The sequence below is a fragment of the Anomaloglossus baeobatrachus genome, chromosome 2 (genome assembly GCF_048569485.1).
Source record: "Anomaloglossus baeobatrachus isolate aAnoBae1 chromosome 2, aAnoBae1.hap1, whole genome shotgun sequence".
In the NCBI taxonomy this organism is placed as follows: Eukaryota; Metazoa; Chordata; class Amphibia; order Anura; family Aromobatidae; genus Anomaloglossus; species Anomaloglossus baeobatrachus.
The window spans coordinates 608,344,651-608,367,272 of NC_134354.1; positions in this window are offsets into that span (position 1 = coordinate 608,344,651).

Genomic DNA, 22,622 nt, shown 5'->3' on the forward strand with positions numbered 1-22,622 from the left:
TGGTGTGTACGTTCTGTTCTGTCCCGGTGTGCGTTTCTGGGGAGTACATTGTTCCTGAGGTAATGTCCACAGTACTGTCCACAGATCACTGTTCTGAGCTGCGTACATGTACTTAGACATTTTTTTTTTTTTTTTTTACAGGTGCAGTGTTGCAGTCAGCAAATAGTTTGGTCCAGCCAGTTGGTGTGTACGTTCTGTTCTGTCCCGGTGTGCGTTTCTGGGGAGTACATTGTTCCTGAGGTAATGTCCACAGTACTGTCCACAGATCACTGTTCGGAGCTGCGTACATGTACTTAGACATTTTTTTTTTTTTTTTTTTACAGGTGCAGTGTTGCGGTCAGCAAATAGTTTGGTCCAGCCAGTTGGTGTGTACGTTCTGTTCTGTCCCGGTGTGCGTTTCTGGGGAGTACATTGTTCCTGAGGTAATGTCCACAGTACTGTCCACAGATCACTGTTCTGAGCTGCGTACATGTACTTAGACATTTTTTTTTTTTTTTTTACAGGTGCAGTGTTGCAGTCAGCAAATAGTTTGGTCCAGCCAGTTGGTGTGTACGTTCTGTTCTGTCCCGGTGTGCGTTTCTGGGGAGTACATTGTTCCTGAGGTAATGTCCACAGTACTGTCCACAGATCACTGTTCGGAGCTGCGTACATGTACTTAGACATTTTTTTTTTTTTTTTTTACAGGTGCAGTGTTGCAGTCAGCAAATAGTTTGGTCCAGCCAGTTGGTGTGTACGTTCTGTTCTGTCCCGGTGTGCGTTTCTGGGGAGTACATTGTTCCTGAGGTAATGTCCACAGTACTGTCCACAGATCACTGTTCGGAGCTGCGTACATGTACTTAGACATTTTTTTTTTTTTTTTTTACAGGTGCAGTGTTGCAGTCAGCAAATAGTTTGGTCCAGCCAGTTGGTGTGTACGTTCTGTTCTGTCCCGGTGTGCGTTTCTGGGGAGTACATTGTTCCTGAGGTAATGTCCACAGTACTGTCCACAGATCACTGTTCGGAGCTGCGTACATGTACTTAGACTTTTTTTTTTTTTTTTTTACAGGTGCAGTGTTGCAGTCAGCAAATAGTTTGGTCCAGCCAGTTGGTGTGTACGTTCTGTTCTGTCCCGGTGTGCGTTTCTGGGGATTACATTGTTCCTGAGGTAATGTCCACAGTACTGTCCACAGATCACTGTTCGGAGCTGCGTACATGTACTTAGACATTTTTTTTTTTTTTTTTTACAGGTGCAGTGTTGCAGTCAGCAAATAGTTTGGTCCAGCCAGTTGGTGTGTACGTTCTGTTCTGTCCCGGTGTGCGTTTCTGGGGAGTACATTGTTCCTGAGGTAATGTCCACAGTACTGTCCACAGATCACTGTTCTGAGCTGCGTACATGTACTTAGACATTTTTTTTTTTTTTTTTACAGGTGCAGTGTTGCGGTCAGCAAATAGTTTGGTCCAGCCAGTTGGTGTGTACGTTCTGTTCTGTCCCGGTGTGCGTTTCTGGGGAGTACATTGTTCCTGAGGTAATGTCCACAGTACTGTCCACAGATCACTGTTCTGAGCTGCGTACATGTACTTAGACATTTTTTTTTTTTTTTTTACAGGTGCAGTGTTGCGGTCAGCAAATAGTTTGGTCCAGCCAGTTGGTGTGTAAGCGAGGCCTGTAATAAAAAAAGAGATGTCGTCTTCTGGTAGCCCGCCCTCCTGTTCACAAACTGAGGTATATATTTTTTTTTTTTGTTGTTTTTTTAAAAAAAAAAAAAAAAATTTTTTAAATAAACTAAATTTACACAGGTTGCAGAAACATCACAGGAGATGCTGCCAGAAGAGGACGGAAGGGGTGGAGAAATCCACGGAGCGGGCGGTCATAGTGTAAGTTTCATACAGGAATTGTTTACCACAGCACACCAAACACATAAGTAAATAATGTTTTTTTTTTTTATTTACTAAAGGCTTCAACTTCTAGGGCTCACGATAGAGCTCCCCCAAGACCGTCCCAGAGTCGTCGTCGAGGTGGCGGTGGTCAGAGTGTAAGAATTTTTTTTTTTTTTTTTTTTTTTTTCATGTCTGTGTGAATTTCTGTCTAATTTTTTTTTTTTTTTTAATTTCTTTTTTCTTTCTTTGAACAGGCATCACAGCGTGCTCCCGATTCTGATGGTGAGGAGGCCGGATTTATCAACATCGACCTCCTCATCGATGAAGTTAGAGAGAGGGAGCCGCTGTGGAACATGGCTGACCGCCGCCACGCTGATTCTATCGTAACCCGTCGACTCTGGGACGAGGTATGCCACGCAGCGATAGAAGGTTGGGGGGAGCTCAATTCTCGTGGCCAGAAGAAAATACGTAAGTATTCACAGTTCAGTAGGTTATGCTGCAGGATGTAATGTGTTGTATACTAACCACTTTGTGCTTTCCACTTTCAGGTGACAAACTTCAGAAGCGGTGGCGGTCTATCAGGGATCGCTTCAAAAAGGAGTTGAATCAAGAGATGCAGGCCCCGAGTGGATCCGGAGGACGCAGATCGAAATACCGTTATTTTAGAGCGTTGTCGTTCCTCCGGACAACTATGGTGTGCAGAAGGTAAATATTCCCCACAATATGTACAAAGTATAATATTTTATGTCTGATTTTTTTTGCCTTTTTTTTTAGTCAGTGGCAATGTATAGCAATTAAATTAATTATTGTTTTGTTTTTCCTCTTTTTTACAGCACCGTCTGCAGCACTCGGGAGCCTGCATCGAACCCGACAGGAGCGATCCCTGAACAGTCCGCCACTGGGGAACACAGGCACAGACCCCACCCATCTGAACCTTCCCTTTCATCTACATCTGTCCCATCCACCTGCGCTGGAGCTTCCCGTGAGACTTCATTACCTGAAGCTGCTGGTGACGAGATAGCTTTTCCCCTACCCCACCCCTCTGACACTGCTGCCCTCAGTAGAACACCTTTGGGTTCTGGGCGTCAGCGTCATAGGGGTCAGGAAAGGAACTATGCGCCCGAGTTCTTGCATCTAAATGCAGCCTTCCAGAACGCCATTAAATTATTAGCAGAACAATCTAGTTCTGGTTTTAGCTTCATGAAGGCCAATATGGATAAAAATACACACGAATTGTGCACGCGTCTGGACAGGCTGCATTTAGATGCAAGTAAATCACCCAATCATTGTTTTTTTCAAGCCGTACTCGAGCGCATGGAAAAGCTATCTCCTGACCAGCAGATGCATGTAATGCAAGCCACACAGCAGGCTCTGGCGCAGGTTTCCTCCCAACCACCTCCACCCACCCCTCCTCCAGCACCTGCCCCCCCTCCAGCCATTGTCCCTACTCCCCCTGCTGCCCAGTACCAGCCTGCTGCCCAGTACCAGCCTGCTGACCAGTACAAGCCTGCTGCCCAGTACCAGCCTGCTGCCCAGTACCAGCTCCCAACCACATCTGCCCCTACACTTCCTACCCACTACCACATCTCGCCTTCCACACCCATCATGACCCCAACTCAAGCCACTAATTCACCCGCCACCTCTTCTGTCTCCCAATCCCTCCACTCCACCCCTCAATCCTTACCAAATCCCATCCCATCTCCTGGTTTCCCTCTTGGTTTCTCAACCACACCTTCACCTTCTGTTACTTCCCCACCACCACCACCAACACCACTTTCCACCCTCCATACTCCCACTGTGCGTGTGTTCCCATCTGTCAGCCCCTCCAGTACTATCTCCACCCCAAGCCCAAGATATACAAATTTATAATTTATTTATCTATGTAATAAAAAATAAAAGATTTTTGTTGAAAAGTATTTATTTGTTCTTGTTTTTTTTGGGGGGGAATATTATTTTGCAAGTTAAGTTAATAATAAGGTAATACAAAAACATAACATGTTCTAATTTGACGGTGTAAAAATTACAAATTTTTAAAGAGATTCAAAGATTAAAATTAACAAGGTTAACAAGATATTTTTTAATTTATTTTTAACTATTTTTATTTGTTATAAAACTAAAGAAAAATCTTATACCATTTGATCTTGCCAATCTACTCTACCTTCTGGGGACACAAAATAGTCAGCATATTTGTCACGTATTGTTGAACAGGCAACACTACTCCTAAATCCAGGACTGGTGTAGTCAGTCAAAGAGGTGGATTCCAAACTCTGGTCATCCAAGGACAAAGGTTCCTTTGTTAAAACAAAATTGTGTAGTACCACACATGCTTTCACTATTTCATCAACAGTTTCAATGTTTAAATTAATCGCTGTTAACAACACTCGCCATTTGCTGGTTAGTATCCCAAAGGAGCATTCCACCATTCTTCTGGCTCTGGATAATCGGTAATTATATATTTTTTGTGTTTGCGTCAATCCACGGCTTGCATATGGCTTTAATAGATGTTGGAAGAGTTGAAAGGCTTCGTCGGCCACAAAAACAAAGGGCATTGGGGGCTCACATGTGCCAGGAAGAGGTCTTGCAGGAGGGAAATCAAAAGTATTTCCATAGATTCGCCGCCCCATTGGGGACATTTTAAAGACCTGAGAGTCATTGGATCTCCCATATGCGCCAATGTCCACTGAGATAAATTTGTAGTCCGCATCCGTTATTGCCATTAGGACAATTGAGAAATACTTTTTATAATTGTAGTATTCAGACCCCGAAGCTGCAGGTTTCACAATTCTTATATGTTTGCCGTCCACTGAGCCAAGGCAATTTGGAAACTGACAAATGTTGTAGTATTGTTCGGCAATTGCAAGCCATCTGTCCCTGGTGGGCTGGGGGATGAAATCCTCATGGAGGCAATCCCACAAGGCTTGGCAAGTGTCTCTAATGATTCCCGAGATGGTGGAAATTCCTAGTCGAAACTGGTAGTGAAGGGACGAAAGCGACTCTCCAGTTGCAAGGAATCTGTAAAGGAAAGACAATAATTATAAAAAAATAATAGCAAACACATTACAGTTAAAAGTCAATTTAACAGGAGGATACAATTAAAAAAAAAAACTTACCTAAGCGTAACCAGCAAACGCTCCTCGGGTGTTATAGAGAACCGGCTGTAGGTGTCCGTTTTACGTATGTTGTCCGCAACAAGGCCAAGGAGGACGTCAAAATTATTCACTGCCATCCGGACATAGCTTGTGAATTTTTCATTGTTTCCACGGAGCTCCAGGTATAGGGTTGAAAACACCCCACGTGTCAGTCTCTGGGCAGTCAGGGGATGGATCCAAAAGCGTCGATGTCGCTGACGCCTCAGTCGCTGTCGCTCCTTTTCTCTGACGATGATACCCAAGCGATTTGCCTCAAATATAAAATCTGCAGTGATCTTTGTGATATTTGCAAGAATAACATCCATGGTTTCTGCTTGTCTCTGTCTTCATTCTGTAATATATGCTTCAAAATACTGTATATATACCATATTTTCCCAATAGCCAATCAGAATACGGAACGCGTTAATTGTTTGTTTAGTGTTTAAAAAACGGATCCGTAAAAAAACGGACAGAACGGATGCAAAACGGATGCAAGCCGGACCCACCGGATCCGTTTTATTCCGGATCCGTTCCCAACGGATCCGCTTAAAACCGGATCCGGTGGGTCCGGTTTGCACAACAAAACCGGAAACGTTGGATACGGAAGAAAAAGGACTGTACCTGAATACAGAAAACTGATGTGTGAAAGTAGCCTAACTGAGAAGCAAACAGATATTACAACAGAAGAACAGCAAAATGATACTTTAGGATTAGATGATCTTGTTGAAGCTGCTTCAAAACACTTTCATATTCATCACATGCGCTGTGTTGTACACACGCTGCAGCTGGCAATAAGTGATAGTCTGCAAGAGGGACCCCAGTTTCACACATCCGGCTTTTCACCGGTTTGGTGGATGCGGCGCACTCCAGTACAGTGTATACAGTACAGTGGCAGCACGACAAACGCCGGTCACATGCTGTCATGTGACCGGAGAATGTGATCCGGAAGTTGCGGCGCTGCCACTGTACTGTATCGTACTGAACTGGCATGCGCCGCATCCGCCAAACCGGCGAAAAGCCGGATGTGTGAAACTGGGCAGACATGCTGGAAATCTGATTGAAAAAGTGAGGAAGTTGGTTATTGCCACCAGAACCCCTAAAATTGATTCCATCTTGAAGAGACATGCTGGGAAAGGGGCAATTGTTGATCAAGCCACTCCGTGAGGCAGCACTTATTTAATGACTTAGCGATTGTTTGAACTAAAATTGTTTCTGATAGATATGGTGAACCCTCAAGTAACATTAAATGAAGGTCAATGGACACAGGTGGCTGAATTGAAGGAATTGCTTATTCACCCATCAATTTACCATGACTAAAAAATTACAAGCTGAGGATTTAACTCCTGGCATTTTCATAAGGGAGTGGAAGAACTTGCTATTTTGCCTGTCCCAAAGAGGAAGTTTAATCCCAGATGGCATTTCTGCTTCAATGAAATGGAGAGAGACACAGCTATTGGAAAATAAAATCCTTCTGGCAGCTGTTTATGTGGACCCAAGTCATCGTATACTGCTTGATGATCAACAGCTTGCTAAAGGAAAAGAAGGTTTGAGTGAGGTAGCAGTTAAGATGAGCAGCTACAGGACTGCCAGGTGCAAGAGGACTTGGGGCCTGACAGTGCTACTGCTGCTATGTATTCATCCTCATCAGATGAGGAGTTTAACTCTGACAAGTATTTGGATGAAATGAAGCAGGCAAAGTGTTGCTGCAAGGTAAAAGATTTCACTCCGTCTCCTATTGCAAGCAGATTGACCAGATTTCAGTAAAATTTTCCACTTGCTCTCAAAATAATAGAAAAATTCAACCGTTCATCAAAACTGACTGTACATGAGGCAATTCCTTTATACCCAGAAATTGTTAGAGATGTTGCCCATGTGGGTACGGCTTTGCCTCCAACCCAAGTTACTGTGGAAAGGTTCTTCTCTAGCTTAAAATTATTAGGTCAAATTTGAGGTCATCTGCGAAGGAGGATCTGATGGAAGCAATTCTATTTCTTAGAACAAATTCATAGACTGCACAAATGTTATTTAGTATGTTTTTTTTGAAAACTGTTTTTTTGCCACTTACATAGTGTATTACATAGTGTTATATATAACACTATGTAATACACTATGTAAGTGGCAAAAAACAGTTTTCAACAAAAACATACTAAATAATATTTAGTATATTGCTTATATTTTAATGAAAAATGTATTGTAGTGCAATGTGACCTTCAGACATTTAATCTTTTATATGATACAATAATCAAGATATTTAGATAGAACATAAAATATATTTATTGGAATACAACTTTAAAACACAAAAAACTAATAAATTGTAAATATGTAATACAATATGTAATTATATATATATATATATATATATATATTATATATATACATGCATACACACACAAGATATATATGTAATCTACTGTATATTACATAGTGTATTACATATTTACAATTTATTACAGTTTTTTGTGTTCTAAAGTTGTATTCCAGTAAATATATTTTATGTTATATCCAAATATCTTTATTATTGTATCATAAAAATTATTAAATGTCTGATGTTCACATACACATGTTCATATACTACAATAAATTTTTCACTTAATAATAAGCAATATATGTAGGAGTCAGAGTCGGAGTCTTGGACTCAGAGTCGCAGTCGGTGCAAGGGAAATTGAGGAGTCGGAGTCGAAGGTTTGTCTTACCGACTCCACAGCCCTGCTCCAGACACTGTATTCAGCAGCCTTCTTTAGATCAAGAGGAGTGTGGTGAGTTCAGTTTTTCTTTTCTATGTTCTTCTGCATATTTTTGATGCTAATTATATGGTGAGGACACAGGAGAGGTTTTCTTCTGATGATTCTTTCATGAAGACCATATTTGTGTGGGTGTCTCTGAACAGTACAACAATGTATCACAACTCCAAAGTCTGCTAAATCTTTATGAAGTGGGGGTTCTGATTGCCTCTCTACCAATCCAACAAGCAGCTTTCACAGAAATTTTGCTTGGTCTTTTTAGACCTTATCTTAAAATGAACTGTTTGAGTTAACTGACATTTTTTAATTATGTTTTGAACTTAGAAAAGGGCAACTTGAAAATGCTTTACTATCTTTTTATAGCCTTCTCCTGCTTTGTGGGCCTGCACCATTTTCATTTTCAGAGTGCTAGGCAGCTGCTTATAAGAACCCATGGCTGCAGTTTTTTGGCACAAGGTTAAAGGAGGCTGGGTTTTTATAAAGGTGTGAAATTTGCATCACCTGGCCTTTCTTAAAGATGATTGTGAACAATCCATAACCCTAACAGGCTAATTAAGGTCTGAAATCTTGGTCAAAGTTATCTGTGCACACAAATCTCCAAGGGTGGTCAAATTTTTGCATCAACCCATTCTTCTTTTTGTAATTTTTAAAATGTAAAAGATGAAAATAAATCTATGATCTTTAACTTTATACCTTTTGGAGATCATTTCATCTTCAACTTGCTTAACTGTTCAATAATAACAGTAATTTTGACCAGAGGTGCCCAAACGTTTGCATGTGACTGTATTCATTTTGTCAGGGCCAGGCGGTCGGGCAGACCCAGGAGGTGGATCCACTGGGCCGAACTCTAAGATGGTGGTAAGGAGTCCGGTAGCTGAAGCACTATGGGCAGTAGAACAGTCCGTGCCAGTGAGTGTAACGAAGGAGTCCCTGGGACCGCGGAGTCACAGATGGTAGTCCGGGTGACGTAGCTCAGGTTCGGAAGCCGAGGTGATGTCAGGCGGGGTCCGGAACCTTTGGAGCGAGATGACGGGTCACCGCAGGGATCCGAGATGGTACGGACTGTCAGATGGCAGACGGACAGCGTGCGGGGTTCGGGATTCAGCAGGACCGGATGGCGAGGCAGGATCAGCTCTAGAAGAGAGATACGTGAGTATGGCAAGACGACACAAGGAGACCTGACTCCTAGCTTGGAAAACACGAAGATCAGGCCCCGCCCTCTTGGACAATACACCCCTTTATACCCTGTACCTGTTTAGCCTCATTTCCTGTTAATGGACGCTGGCCCTTTAAGAAAGGGTCAGTGACCGCGCGCGCGCCCTAATGCGCATGCGCGCAGCCCGGGTGCCAGAAGCCAGGGAAGGAGGCTGAGAAGAGGACGCAGGGGAGCCAGCCAGGGCCTGGGAGGCCGTCGGGCGCCGCGATCGGAGACCAGGGGGCCTGGGAAGGACGGGCACCGGAGCCAAGGACCCGGGGAGCGTGGCAGGTGAGCCGGGGAGCGGGGCTGAGGACCCGGGGAGCGGAGCGGAGGACCCGGGGAGGGGAGCCAAGGACCCGGGGAGCGTGACAGTACACCCCCCCCACGCCCCCCTCCCCGCAACCGGGACATGAAGGCACGGATCAGAGGAGTGCCCACGTTCTCCCTGGGCTCCCAGGACCTATCCTCAGGACCATACCCCTCCCAGTCCATCAGGAAGAACTGTCGGCCTCGAACAGTCTTCATGGCCACGATATCCCTTACCGCATAGATGTCGTCATCGGCAATAGGTGGAGGAGCCGGACTGGCAGCAGCGGAGAAGGGACCAAGGACAACCGGCTTGAGCAGGGAGACGTGGAATGAGTTGGGTATCCTCATCGTGGCCGGGAGCTGTAGCTTGTAGGAGACCTCATTGATCTTGCAGAGGACCTTAAACGGCCCGATGTAGCGAGGGCCCAGCTTGTAGGAAGGTATCTTCAATCGGATGTATTGGGAAGCAAGCCAGACCAGGTCACCAGGAGAGAAACACGGAGGGTCCAGGCACCTCTTGTCGGCGTGTTTCTTCATCCGCTGGGAAGCGCGTCCAAGGGACGCCTTGACAGAGTCCCAAATGGTAGCGAAGTCACGGGCTACAGTATCAGCCGCAGGGACATCCGAAGAAGGGGATATAGGCAATGGAACGGAGGGCTGAAGTCCGTAAACGACATGGAAGGGAGATTTGGAGGACGACTCACTGATGTGGTGGTTATGTGAGAATTCAGCCCAAGGCAGAAGCGTGGACCAGTCGTCGTGATGGGTGTTGACATAGTGACGTAAGAAGGATGTCAAGATTTGATTGATCCTCTCCACTTGGCCATTAGACTGAGGATGGTAGGCGGAAGAAAAGTCCAGAGTTACTCCCAGATGTTTGCAGAGCGCCCTCCAGAAGCGGGAGGTGAACTGAGTTCCTCTGTCGGACACGATGTGGGATGGAAAGCCATGCAAGCGGAAGATGTGATGGATATAGGCTTCCGCGAGTTCCTGAGCAGAGGGCAGTCCAGCCATGGGGATGAAGTGAGCCATTTTGGAGAACCGGTCCACCACGACCCATATGACTGTGTGTCCAGAGGATAATGGCAAGTCCGTAATAAAATCCATCGCTATGTGTTGCCACGGAACTGAGGGTATAGGCAGAGGCAGAAGACGGCCATAGGGCAGGTGTTTGGGCGTCTTGTTTCTGGCACAAGAGGAGCAGGCAGAGACAAAAGCAGCGACGTCCGTGCGAAGGGATGGCCACCAGTAATGGCGTACAATCGCACCCCATGTTCTCTTCTGGCCTGCATGACCGGCTGTTTTTGAGGCATGACCCCAGTGTAACACTTTTTGCCTGTCAGTCTCAGAGACATAGGTCTTTCCGGGCGGTATCTGGGCCAGGGTGACAGGGGCCACCGAAATGATCTTGCTAGGAGAGATGATGGGTTGGGTAGTCTCTTCCTCCTGCTCCATGGGCATGAAAGACCTAGACAAAGCATCAGCGCGTACGTTCTTGTCCGCGGGTCGGAAATGGAGCTGGAAGTCAAACCTGGCAAAGAATAGGGACCACCTGGCTTGCCGTGGGTTCAGTCGCTGAGCGGACCGCAGGTATTCCAGGTTCTTGTGGTCCGTGTAGATAATCACGGGGTACACTGCTCCTTCCAGGAGGTAGCGCCACTCCTCCAGAGCCAGTTTGACCTCCAATAGTTCTCGGTCACCGATGGTGTAATTACGTTCAGGCGCTGAGAAGCTCTTGGAGAAGAAACCGCACGTCACCATCTTGCCGGAGGAGGACTTCTGCATGAGCACTGCTCCGGCTCCCGAGGAGGAGGCATCCACCTCCAAGGTGAACTGGCGGTTTAACTCCGGACGGTGGAGTACAGGAGCGGAGGCAAATGCTCGCTTCAGTGAGCAAAACGCGGCGTCGGCCGCAGGTGACCAGTCCTTTGGATTAGCCTCCTTTTTGGTCAAAGCGGAGAGAGGAGCAGTCAGGGCAGAGAAGTGAGGGATAAACTGGCGGTAGTAGTTGGCGAATCCCAGGAACCGTTGGATTGCCTTCAGTCCAGAAGGGGGAGGCCAGTTGAGTATGGAGGAGACCTTCTTTGGATCCATCTGCAGTCCAGTGCCCGAGATGATGTATCCCAGGAAAGGGAGAGAAGACTGCTCAAAGACACACTTCTCATATTTGGCGTAGAGACGATTCTCTCTCAGTCTTTGTAAAACCAGCTGTACGTTCTCTCTGTGGGTCTGGAGGTCCGGAGAGAAGATAAGGATGTCATCCAGATAAACTACTACACAGATGTAGAGGAGGTCCCGGAATATGTCGTTCACCAATTCTTGGAAGACTGCTGGTGCGTTACACAGGCCGAAGGGCATCACGCAGTATTCATAATGCCCATCGCGAGTATTAAACGCGGTCTTCCATTCGTCCCCAGAGCGGATACGAACTAGGTTGTAGGCACCCCGAAGATCCAGCTTGGTGAACACACGGGCTCCTCTGAGCCGGTCGAACAATTCGGGGATGAGCGGCAGAGGGTACTTGTTTTTTACGGTGATCTGATTCAGACCCCGGTAGTCGATGCATGGGCGTAGGTCACCCTCTTTCTTCTTAACGAAGAAGAAGCCTGCTCCCGCAGGAGAGGAGGATCTCCGGATGAATCCCTTTGCCAGGCTTTCTGTGATGTAGGTGGACATGGCCCTGGTTTCGGCTGGAGACAACGGATATATCCGTCCTCGAGGCGGTGTTGTTCCTGGGAGCAGGTCGATGGCACAATCGTAGGGACGGTGTGGCGGAAGTACCTCAGACTCCTTCTTGTCAAAAACGTCTGTGAAGGACCAATAGGCCGAAGGCAGTTCCGGTAGGTTCTCTGGAACCGGAGGTCGTCGGATGGGTTGTATGGACTTCAGACACTTCTCATGACAAGCAGGACCCCATCGGGTGATTTCGCCAGTACCCCAGCTGACCGATGGTTCGTGTGTCCGCAACCAGGGAAGTCCCAGCAGGATTTGATGGGACATGTGTGGAAGGACGTAGAGAGCGATGTTCTCGGTGTGCAGGGCACCGATACGCAGTTCGACCGGACTGGTGACCCAGGAGATGGTATCAGAGAGGGGTCTCCCATCCACAGAGGCAATCACAAGGGGCTTCTCGAGTGGAGTAACAGGCAGCTGGTACTTGTCCACCGTGGCCTGCTGGATGAAATTGCCTGCTGCTCCAGAGTCGAGGTATGCCTCAGCCGTGAAGCGCGTCTCTCCCGTTGACACTTGCACAGTCCACATAACCGGGTCTGAGAGAGTCCCAGCACCTAGGGTGGCCTCTCCTACCAACCCTAGGCTTTGGAGTTTCCCGGCCTTTCCGGACAGGAGCGTAGGAGGTGTGTGTCCTCTCCGCAGTAAAAGCAGAGGCCCTTGGCGAGCCGCTCTGCTCGACGTTGTTCAGACTGTCGTACTCGGTCGATCTGCATGGGCTCGTGGACGGGAATCCCAGCTGTTGATGACTGAGATACGGAGGGCTTCTGTGGAGGAGAGGAATGCCGTACCGGACGTCTCTCACGAGACAGCTCTTTGGAGCGCTCCTGAAAACGTATGTCCACTCGAGTTGCTAGGGCAATCAGGGCATCTAGGGTGGAGGGCACGTCACGACCCGCCAACTCATCTTTGATGCGACTCGAGAGTCCTTCCCAGAAGGCGGCTGTTAGGGCCTCATTATTCCACCCGAGTTCTGAAGCCAAAGTGCGGAAACGGATGGCGTATTGGCCCACCGTCAGTGTTCCTTGACGTAAGCGGAGGAGGGATGAAGCAGACGCAGAGGCGCGTCCCGGCTCGTCAAAGGTGCTGCGAAAGGCCTGCAGGAACTCTTGAAGATCCTTGGTCATAGGGTCCTCCTTCTCCCACAACGGGTTCATCCACGCCAGTGCCTCGCCCTCCAGGTGAGACATGATGAAGGCGACCTTGGCTTGGTCGGAGGCAAACAGATGTGGCAGCTGCGTGAAATGGAGGGAGCATTGGTTTATAAACCCCCTGCAGGACTTGGGATCTCCGGCGTACCGGGGTGGTGAGGCCAAACGCAGTCTGGAAGCATCCGAAGAAGCAGCCACGGGAGCGGGGGACGTGGCTTGACTAGTGGCGGCTTGGGATGTCGAAGACGTGACTGCCGCTTGTAGCGTGGTCAGGCGGGTGTCCACGGAAGTCATAAAGTTCAGCATGCGGGTCTGGACTTCACGCTGGCGTTGGAGTTCCTCTTGCAAGGCTGCTAGTGCTGCAGCGGGATCCATGGCCTGATCTTACTGTCAGGGCCAGGCGGTCGGGCAGACCCAGGAGGTGGATCCACTGGGCCGAACTCTAAGATGGTGGTAAGGAGTCCGGTAGCTGAAGCACTATGGGCAGTAGAACAGTCCGTGCCAGTGAGTGTAACGAAGGAGTCCCTGGGACCGCGGAGTCACAGATGGTAGTCCGGGTGACGTAGCTCAGGTTCGGAAGCCGAGGTGATGTCAGGCGGGGTCCGGAACCTTTGGAGCGAGATGACGGGTCACCGCAGGGATCCGAGATGGTACGGACTGTCAGATGGCAGACGGACAGCGTGCGGGGTTCGGGATTCAGCAGGACCGGATGGCGAGGCAGGATCAGCTCTAGAAGAGAGATACGTGAGTATGGCAAGACGACACAAGGAGACCTGACTCCTAGCTTGGAAAACACGAAGATCAGGCCCCGCCCTCTTGGACAATACACCCCTTTATACCCTGTACCTGTTTAGCCTCATTTCCTGTTAATGGACGCTGGCCCTTTAAGAAAGGGTCAGTGACCGCGCGCGCGCCCTAATGCGCATGCGCGCAGCCCGGGTGCCAGAAGCCAGGGAAGGAGGCTGAGAAGAGGACGCAGGGGAGCCAGCCAGGGCCTGGGAGGCCGTCGGGCGCCGCGATCGGAGACCAGGGGGCCTGGGAAGGACGGGCACCGGAGCCAAGGACCCGGGGAGCGTGGCAGGTGAGCCGGGGAGCGGGGCTGAGGACCCGGGGAGCGGAGCGGAGGACCCGGGGAGGGGAGCCAAGGACCCGGGGAGCGTGACACATTTACATACAACAATGTGTATACTGTATAACATCTGATGTCTGTATTCACATTATATGGTATACCAGCACTGTATGTACTATACTGTGTGCACTGGTATAGGGAACAGCCCCTGCAAAGACAAAATTACACTGTAACTTAAGACTATGCTCCCCTCTGATCTGTGTGAACTTGGGCTAGTCCAACCCCCCTGCAGCTTTCTGCCTGTTGGTTTAGGCAGGGTTGTTGCAGAGCGTGGAGACAGAAGTGAGGAGAGCAAGCATGCTGGCTTGTGGCGGAAGGAGTGTCTGAGATTGTGAGACTATTCAGATCAGTGGCCTAGATGCAGAACACAGTGCCTGGTCACCACAGTGTCGACTAGTGGGGCCGTTTTAGATAGAAAGGGCTGCATATTAGAGCAGAGGTGGTTTGCTTCCAGCACTTGTAACCCAGGGAGAAAGAGAAACACAGCGTGGGGAGGCAAGCAACCTCTCAGCATCGTCGAAGGTGGGACAACGCCTGCCCCAGCCCTGGAAAAGGACAGAAATATAAGCCTCAAGGAAGAGTGCAGCCCAGCAACCTCAACTCAGCTACATCGGGACCAAGCAGAAGTTAGCAGACTTTCTCCTCATCGCTGCCAACACTATGTAGGACACCAGTGGTAACCTGTGTTAGTGTAGAACAGGCTTCATTAGCGGAAGCCAGCTAGGAATTTAGAGGAGAATAGTCTGGAGAAATTGCTTATACTGTTGGGGTTAAACTTTTTATTTCAATAGCTGGAGCGCAGCTTGTGTAACACGTTCCAACTATCCTTCAGTCTCCCTCTTCCTAAAGTCTCCCTACTCCAATCCATCCTGACTGCATCAGCAAGGATCATATTTCTCTCTTACTGCTACACCAATGCCTCCTTTTTGTGCCAGTAATTGCACTGGTTGCCCATCCGCTACAGTTTACAATATAAACTTATCTCCCTTACCCACAAAATTCTCCAACGTTGTACACTGCCACACATTTCCTCTCTCTTCTCTATCACCAAACAATGCCCTCCATTCTGCTAATAACACAACACTGTCTCCCTGTGTAATCTAAATTTCTCACTCCTGTCTCCAAGACTTTTCACAAGCTGTATCAATTTTCTGGAACGCACTACCTAGGATACTTCGCTTAATGCGCAATAGCCATAGTTTTAAGTATGCCCTAAAAACTCATTTCTTTAGACTGGCCTATCACCTAACCTCGCTTATCTAATTATTCCCATTTTGCATTTTACAATATTTTCTTCAAAATCTGGTCCTATTTATCATCTGTTTACACACCATCCATTCACTTAATAGCACTCTGTATCTTTACTTATACAAATACTGGCTGGTGACTGGTTCATGCAGCGTTATGTGAATCCCCTATATTTATTATTTCATGGCTGGACCAAACGATGCAATCACTTTCTACCATTTGCCTTTTGTGCTTCCCCTATTTCCTCATAGATTGTAAGCTTGCAAGTATGGCCCTCACTCCTCTTGGTTTCTGTTGAATTGTGTTATTCTGTAATGTCTGATATTTCTGTTTTTTTCCCCTTGAATTGTAAAGTGCTGCAAAATATGTTGGCACTATATAAATAAAAAATATTATTATATGCTTCCTTGTGCCTTTTACTGCTGTTATCATTATATAAACCATTAAAGGGACTCTGTTAGCAGGTTTCTGCAATGTAATCTGAAGATAGCATGCTGTAATGCCTGCTTTACACGCTTCAATAAATCTTTCAATCCATCGTCGGTGTCAAGTTGTAAGTGACGCACATCCGGCATAGTTCGTGACGTATTTGCGTGTGACACCTACGTGCGATCAAGATTGAACGCAAATACGGTGATCGCATACACGTCGTTTATTCCTCATACATTGGTCGTTTTGTTGTATGAACCTGGTCAATTGAAATGTGTGACATCCCTCATACGATTTTGATGTCTGAGGCTATGTGCGCAGGTGTGCGCTCTGCACCGCAGCTTAAAAAAGGTCCACTTCAGAGCACAGCTGAAAAGCTGCGTTCTGAAGCGCCTCACAATGTCTGTCATTCACTAATCTCTGTCAGTCCGTCACTATCTCTGTCCCTCTCTCTCTATACATGTCAGTCTATCACTCTTACCCCCTCTCTCATACTCACCGATCCCCGATCACCGGCACGGTGCTGCACGGCATTCACACTGCTCCGGCGGCTTTTACTATTTTGAAAAAACTGGCCGCTCATTAAACAATCTCGTATTCCCTGCTTTCCCCGCCCACCGGCGCCTATGATTGGTTGCAGTGAGACACGCCCCCATGCTGAGTGACGGGTGTCTCACTGCACCCAATTACAGCAGCCGGTGGGCGTGTCTATACTGTGCAGTGAAATAAATAATTAAATAATTAAAAAAAAACGGCGTGCGGTCCCCCCAATTTTAAAACCAGCCAGATAAAGCCATATGGCTGAAGGCTGGTATTCTCAGGATGGGGAGCTCCACGTTATGGGGAGCCCACCAGCCTAACAATATCAGCCAGCAGCTGCCCAGAATTGCCGCATCCATTAGATGCGACAGTTCTGGGACTGTACCCGACTCTTCCCAATTTGCCCTGGTGCTTTGGCAATCGGGGTAATAAGTAGTTATTGGCAGCCCATAGCTGCCACTAAATCCTAGATTAATCATGTCAGGCGTCTCCCCGAGATACCTTCCATGATTAATCTGTAAGTGACAGTAAATAAACACACACACACGAAAAAATCCTTTATTAGAAATAAAAAACACAAACATATACCCTCATTCACCACTTTAATAAGTCCGAAAAAGCCCTCCATGTCCGGCGTAATCCAGGATGGTCCAGCGTCGCTTCCAGCTCTGCTGCATGGAGGTGACCGGAGCTGTAAAATACACCGCCGCTCCTGTCAGCTCCACGCAGCTAATGAAGGGAATAGCGCGATCAGCTGAGCTGTCACTGAGGTTACCCGCTGTCACTGGATACAGCGGTGGCCACGGGTAACCTCAGTGACAGCTCAGCTGATCGCGCGGCTGTCTTCAGTTGCTGCGTGGAGCTGACAGGAACGGCTGTGTCTTCTGCAGCTCCGGTCACCTCTATGCAGCAGAGCTGGAAGCGACGCTGGACCATCCTGGATTACATCGGACATGGAGGGCTTTTTCGGGCTTATTAAAGTGGTGAACGAGGGTATATGTTTGTGTTTTTTATTTCTAATAAAGGATTTCTTCGGGTGTGTGTGTTTATTTACTGTCACTTACAGATTAATCATGGAAGGTATCTCGGGGAGACGCCTGACATGATTAATCTAGGATTTAGTGGCAGCTATGGGCTACCAATAACTCCTTATTACCCCGATTGCCAAAGCACCAAGGCAAATCAGGAGGAGCCGGGTACAGTCCCAGAACTGTCGCATCTAATGGATGCAGCAACTCTGGGCGGCTGCTGGCTGATATTGTTAGGCTGGGGGGCTCCCCATAACGTGGAGCTCCCCATCCTGAGAATACCAGCCTTCAGCCATATGGCTTTATCTGGTTGGTTTTAAAATTGGGGGGGCCGCACGCCGTTTTTTTTAATTATTTAATTATTTATTTCACTGCACAGTATAGACACGCCCACCAGCTGCTGTGATTGGGTGCAGTGAGACACTTGTCACTCAGCGTGGGGGCGTGTCTCACTGCAACCAATCATAGGCGCCTGTGGGCGGGGAAAACAGGGAATACGAGATTGTTTAATGGGCGGCCGGCTTTTTCAAAATAGTAAAAGCCACCAGAGCAGTGTGAATGCCGTGCAGCGCCATGCCGGAGATTGGGGATCGGTGAGTATATGAGAGAGGGCTGCTCAATTCAGTTACTCAGGAGTTTAGCGGTCACCGGTGAGTCCTTCACGGGTGACCGCTAATCAGGACACGACACAGACAGAGCCGCAGCATGACAATGAAGTCGGGTGAAGTTAACCCGAGTTCATTCTGATCGTGCGGCTCTTTCTGTGTCTGCTGTCATCTGCCATTCAGCTCTGCTACGTGGCTGTCTGTGTCTGCTGTTAGCAGCCAAGTAGCAGAGGTGAATGGCAGATGACATAGTAAAAACGCATCCCTACACATTACACACGCTTGCCAAGTCAATAAATAAACAAAAAAAAAAAAGGGTGCCCAATGCATACGTCACAGAACACACGATCTAAAAGATCGCACACAAAATTGATCAATTTAACATAGACTACTAACGCATGTGTGACAGCAAATGAACGACCTATGTGCGATCTCATTAAATCGCATATGCGACCTGGGCGTGTCACATCGCATACGTGATCGCACACTTAATTGTAAGGTGTAAAGCTGGCTTAAGAGTGGAAACAGAGAATTCCACCCTGCGTCTCTTATCTCACAGTCTTTTTTTGTTTACCTCTAATGTTAGTTTATGCCTCTTAGCTTTATCATTAGTGGGTCTCCGCAGTGTGTGAGTTCTACTCCAACTCTGCCCCCTACTGTGATTAGCAACTTCTGTCTATGGAAATGTACACTGAAAGTCTTATGTGGGCTCAGGCAGAACTCCCAGCACTGCTACATGCAAAATCTGAAATCTTATGCTTTGTCAGTTTGGCTGCACCCAGTAATCTAAGTGATACATTGTTGATCTCAGGGCTTCTTTGCCTACAACATGCTTATCTCAGATGAGGTAGCAAAAACCTGCTGACAGATTCTCTTTAATTGTATTTTCCAGCATAATATCTTCTGTTCTTCAGTGAAGCCAGTATTTTGTTTCTGTCTTCTCGTCTACTGTACCATATTTGAGCACTGCCCGGCAGTGTCTCACGGGCACTGCTACACTGACATTACATGGTAAATGCACAGGACTGACCCTGCTCCTGGATGCAGGACATCCAATACTGTAATACATGGCTGTGTATACTGTGATGTCCTGTAACCGGGAACAGGATTCGTCCTGTGCAAGGGACTGTATAGTCAGGTCTATACTCGCTGCGGCACGGTGTGATTTATGAAAGCACTTTGAACTTTCAGATACATTGTGAGCCAATGACCTCACATTGACAGCATGACCCCGACTTGCATGAAGGGTGAAACTTCTGCAGTAAATCCCAATGATCCAGCATAGAGTTGTGAGAAAATGAGCAAGTGTCTGGCCACCTCCTCACCGAACAAACACCACAAATCTTCCCTAATAACTTTCCAGAGCCCATAATTACAAGGAACCCGCGATGTCTGACCTCTCATGCTCCTCACAGGCTGAAGCTCTTCTCTGGTGGGCAGAAGACTGTAAGCAGCGAGTCCACTGTGCTGTGATTCAGGCAATTGGGCCAGCATGTGTAAAATTAAACACACAGTTCCGGCCTGTGGCCTTGTTAACAGCAGATGGCTAGGATGCCATTAACAGCTGCTTGGGAACCTGCTCATTAGGCATGCGTCCTTCTGCCACCCAGCTCAGTCCACCTTTGGTTATATGACATAAAGTCTCAAAAGTTTGTAAAATTGTTGTTTTTAAATTTTAACAGCCAATATACTATATCATAGGTGGAGATTTTTATTTTGTTTTTGCTACTGAAAGCAATAAAACATCAATATAGTTAAGGCACATCTAGATGGACCAATAATCTGGAAATAAGCATTCGTAGGGACTTTCTCAACAATTGGACTGCTATCATCTATCAAACAGCAAAATGCTCATTATTCTGGTATAAGCTTACTTAAAGATCACTGTTCTCGGCAGCTCATTGCTCTGTATAAACAGTGGATGTGCTGCCGATAATATGATACTCCATGGTCACAGAATGAACACATTGCATAGAATATTTGTTGGTCTGTTTAATCAGACCATTAAATGATGGCCATGGTTGGCTCGTCTAAATGGCCATGAGTTACAGTAAATAGACCTGGTGGCTATTTCCACCCTGAATTGTATTTTGTGGCCAAAGCAAATCTGGAGCTTTGCATACTCTAAAGGGGGCTTTACACGATACGATATCGTTAATCAATTATCGTCGGGGTCACGTTGTTTGTGACGCACATCCGGCGTCATTAATGATATCGCAGTGTGTAAAACTTAAGAGCGATCTGAAACGATCACAAAGAGGGTAAAATCGTTTGCCGCGGAGAGGTCGTCCTGAAATAAAAAATCGTTTTCTGCTTTTTAGAGGTGTTGTTTGTTGTTCCTGCGGCAGCACACATCGCTATGTTTGACACTGCAGGAGAGACAAACATCTCCTTACCTGCCTCCACCGGCAATGTGGAAAGAAGGAGGTGAGCGGGATGTTTACGTCCCTCTCATCTTCGCCCCTCTACTTCTATTGGACGGCTGCCGTGTGACGTCCCTGTGACATCGCACGACCCGCCCCCTTAGAAAGGAGGTGGTTTGCCGGCCAGAGCGACGTCGCAGTGCAGGTATGTGCGTGTGACGCTGTCATAGCGATAGTGTTCGCTACGGCAGCGATCACCACATATTGGCCATACGACGGGGGCGGGTGCTATCGCGCTCGACATCGCTAGCAATTGCTAGCGATGTCGCAGGGTATGTGCCCACGATCAGGACTCACTGTGTCTTGGACGCAGCAGGTCCTGACCTGCAGGGCCATGAGTCTCCTCCGCAGGAGAACGCAGGAGACCGTGGCTGCTTGTACCCACTATCAGGGTTTGGGTGGCTGCAGTCTCTTGCTTGTGTTCACCCTACGGAGGATGCATGAGAATCTGCAGCAAACAATTGACATGCTGCTGTCTGGAAAGTCGCACCGCAGGTCAGTGTTTGCTGTGGAAAAAACAAGCACTGTGGGCACGGGATTTCTAGAAATCCCATCCACTATGCTTGTACTGTACAATGTATTCCATCTGTCTAGATTTTGGCGGTTGGTGACTGTTCACATTAAGTCATCAGGCTTTGTCCACAGGCTATTTACTTCATGCAGCATTTGCTTGGACCTGTCCCGCCCACAGCCATGACTCAGTCATGGGTACGGGATTGAAATAGACCAGGTGAGTGCTGCTAAGAGCAGTTCTACTATTCATATGTGAGGCCGTATGGCACATTTTATAAAAATATTTTAGTGTAGGACTGCTTCAAATGAGATTTGCCGTGACGTGGCGAAGCAGCTCAAGAAATTGCAATTTTTTGCCAAAAATCTCAAAATTTTCAAAATAAGTACAGTTTGGAATGTTTAGTGCTGTAGTGCACATTTGGTGCTGCTTTTTTGTTTTTTCTTCATTGAATTGGTCGGTGGTTGACCTCCACCTTGCTTTGCACCCCAATTTGGGATGTATTCCATCTGTCTAGATTTTGGCGGTTGGTGACTGTTCACATTAAGTCATCAGGCTTTGTCCACAGGCTATTTACTTCATGCAGCATTTGCTTGGACCTGTCCCGCCCACAGCCATGACTCAGTCATGGGTACGGGATTGAAATAGACCAGGTGAGTGCTGCTAAGAGCAGTTCTACTATTCATATGTGAGGCCGTATGGCACATTTTATAAAAATATTTTAGTGTAGGACTGCTTCAAATGAGATTTGCCGTGACGTGGCGAAGCAGCTCAAGAAATTGCAATTTTTTTGCCAAAAATCTCAAAATTTTTAAAATAAGTACAGTTTGGAATGTTTAGTGCTGTAGTGCACATTTGGTGCTGCTTTTTTGTTTTTTCTTCATTGAATTGGTCGGTGGTTGACCTCCACCTTGCTTTGCACCCCAATTTGGGATGTATTCCACCTGTCTAGATTTTGGCGGTTGGTGACTGTTCACATTAAGTCATCAGGCTTTGTCCACAGGCTATTTACTTCATGCAGCATTTGCTTGGACCTGTCCCGCCCACAGCCATGACTCAGTCATGGGTACGGGATTGAAATAGACCAGGTGAGTGCTGCTAAGAGCAGTTCTACTATTCATATGTGAGGCCGTATGGCACATTTTATAAAAATATTTTAGTGTAGGACTGCTTCAAATGAGATTTGCCGTGACGTGGCGAAGCAGCTCAAGAAATTGCAATTTTTTGCCAAAAATCTCAACATTTTTAAAATAAGTACAGTTTGGAATGTTTAGTGCTGTAGTGCACATTTGGTGCTGCTTTTTTGTTTTTTCTTCATTGAATTGGTCGGTGGTTGACCTCCACCTTGCTTTGCACCCCAATTTGGGATGTATTCCATCTGTCTAGATTTTGGCGGTTGGTGACTGTTCACATTAAGTCATCAGGCTTTGTCCACAGGCTATTTACTTCATGCAGCATTTGCTTGGACCTGTCCCGCCCACAGCCATGACTCAGTCATGGGTACGGGATTGAAATAGACCAGGTGAGTGCTGCTAAGAGCAGTTCTACTATTCATATGTGAGGCCGTATGGCACATTTTATAAAAATATTTTAGT